The sequence below is a fragment of the Muntiacus reevesi genome, chromosome X, assembly GCF_963930625.1.
Source record: "Muntiacus reevesi chromosome X, mMunRee1.1, whole genome shotgun sequence".
Taxonomy (NCBI): Eukaryota; Metazoa; Chordata; class Mammalia; order Artiodactyla; family Cervidae; genus Muntiacus; species Muntiacus reevesi.
The window spans coordinates 64,346,228-64,348,524 of NC_089271.1; the positions used below are offsets into that span (position 1 = coordinate 64,346,228).

Sequence of the window (2,297 nt, forward strand, 5' to 3'; positions counted from 1 at the left end):
TGCTGACCACAAGAGGATTCAGTCACTCAGGAGAAAGCTTCCAGAGCTTTGGCCACAACTAGATTCCTAGACTACAAATGCTTAGGGAAAAGGCTGAAACCCACATTCCATGTGTAGCCAGGGAGTGGGGACAGATGGGGTGCCTCAAGATGGAGGGAGCCCTTCCTCTGACTGGTGCCCTGCTCCTGCAAAGTCCCAGTCTCTCTCTTGAGAAGCTGTTGATTTTCCTTGCTGTCCTGGGATGGTCTGGGGAGAGTCACCTTGACAAAGTCAGAGGGGTACCCAGTGTCAACCCACTCTCACCACCAGAGGGCAGCAGCCAGCCAGACGTTTGCTCCTGCCCCTGTCTAGTCTGGCTCGCAGTAGTGGTCCAGATGTGTCCCAGCTGCATCTAGTTTCTCATTTAAACCCAGGGTGGAGGGGAGCAACTGGGAGTTGTAGGTTTGAAGCAGCATTGGTGAAGGCCCCAGGAAGCCAAATCCTGTCCCCAAAGTCACATAGCAAAATCTGGCAGAAATATCAACCTGACTCTTGGCGGACTGCCAGTCTCTAGAAGCACCACTGAGTGAGACAGTCCTAGATCACCTGTGGTACCCAGGGGTCCTAGCCCTTCAGCTGCAGTGGATGCCCAGCCCTGGGCATCTGCCTCTTCCCTTTTGAGGACAGAGGGCAGGCAAGGCTGTGACCAAGTGTTCATGAACCAGGCTTTGCCCAATAGAAACATGGTAGCCTTGGGCAAGTTACTAAATCTCTCGAGTCCTTTTCATCTGCTGGATCCATGGAATTGTGTTGAGCAAGGACAGAATATGAGTGAAGCTGATTTGTAAGCCATGATGTACCATACACAAGAAAGGGGCAATGAACATATAGAGAAAAAAACACTGGTCTCAGACTCTGAGATCTGGTTTTGAGGTCTGTCTCTGCCATATATAGTGGGTGATGTTTGCACAAGTTGATTACCCTTTCTAGGTCTTCAATAATATCTGTAACCTTTCCAGCATCATGAGGGATAGTTAAGAGGATGCCTAGCAAGGGCCTTGTGGTCCTTAGCTTATTTGATGGGTTGTTTTTACTGAGCGGTTCCTGGGGCTCAGGAGAGGGGATAGGATCAGGTGGATGTTAGTGGTGGAAACAAAGCCACCTGGCTGGGCACCCTCACATGGACCTTGTATGGTGGTCAGGAGCTCTGGACCGACAGGTGGAGGCCAACAATCCCTACAGGTGGTGCTCAGGGTGATGTACTGACAGTGAGCGGGTGTTTTCCAGTTGCTGGCCTCCGATGCCTGTCTAGGGACAGCGGGATGGCTGCGCAGGGCTCGCCGCGCTTCCTCCTGACCTTCGACTTTGATGAGACTATCGTGGACGAAAACAGCTCCCAGAGAGCCTGCGTGTCACCTACCGCGAGGGCTTCTACAACGAGTACATGCAGCGCGTCTTCCAGTACCTGGGTGACCAGCGCGTGCGGCCGCGAGACCTGCGCGTGGTCTACGAGTCCATCCTGCTGTCGCCCGGCATGGGTGAAATGCTGCAGTTTGTGGCCAAGCAGGGTTCCTGCTTTGAGGTTATTCTCATCTCAGATGCCAACACCTTTGGCGTGGAGAGCGCGCTGCGCGCCGCCGGCCACCAAGGCCTGTTCCGCTGCATCTTCAGCAACCCTTCAGGGCCCGACGCTCGGGGGCTGCTGGCGCTGCAGCTCTTCCACTCACACAGCTGCGCGCTCTGTCCCGCCAACACGTGCAAGCACAAGGTGCTCAGCGACTACCTGCGCGAGCGGGCCCACGACCTCGTGCACTTCGAGCGCCTTTCCTACGTGGGCGACGGCGCCAACGACTTCTGTCCCATGGGGCTGCTGGCCGGTGGCGATGTGGCCTTCCCGCGCCGCGGCTACCCCATGCACCGCCTTATCCAGGAGGCACAGAAGGCTGAGCCCAGCTCCTTTCGCGCCAGCGTGGTACCCTGGGAAAATGCCACCGAAGTGCGCCTCCATCTGCAACAGGTGCTGAAGACGTGCTGAGGACGCGGCCTGCAGGGGGCGCCCAGCGGGAAGGGGGCCAGGGGGCTTGGGACAGGGAAAGACAAACCTAGTTTTAATAGTCCCTTTCCCTTTCGTTTTGGTGGGTCCCTCCAGGAATTTCGGGCATCCGGAGCTCGTCCATTTGGGGGCTGGAGGAGAGAGTTCGGAGCTGTCCCCGTCTATGCAGTTAACCCAGCTTGGCTGTCTCCCGCAGTTCCACTGCAAGCGAATTCTAGAGTTTGGCCCCACCAGGGTGGTGCGCAGACCCAAGCAGGCAGCAGTG

At 56.5% G+C, this 2,297-nt stretch overlaps 1 pseudogene; it reads left to right on the top strand.

Annotated features, from left to right (window-relative positions):
- The first annotated feature begins 1,301 nt into the window (after nt 1–1,301).
- Nucleotides 1,302–2,014, top strand: LOC136154316 (phosphoethanolamine/phosphocholine phosphatase-like; annotated as a pseudogene).
- Nucleotides 2,015–2,297: the final 283 nt, after the last annotated feature.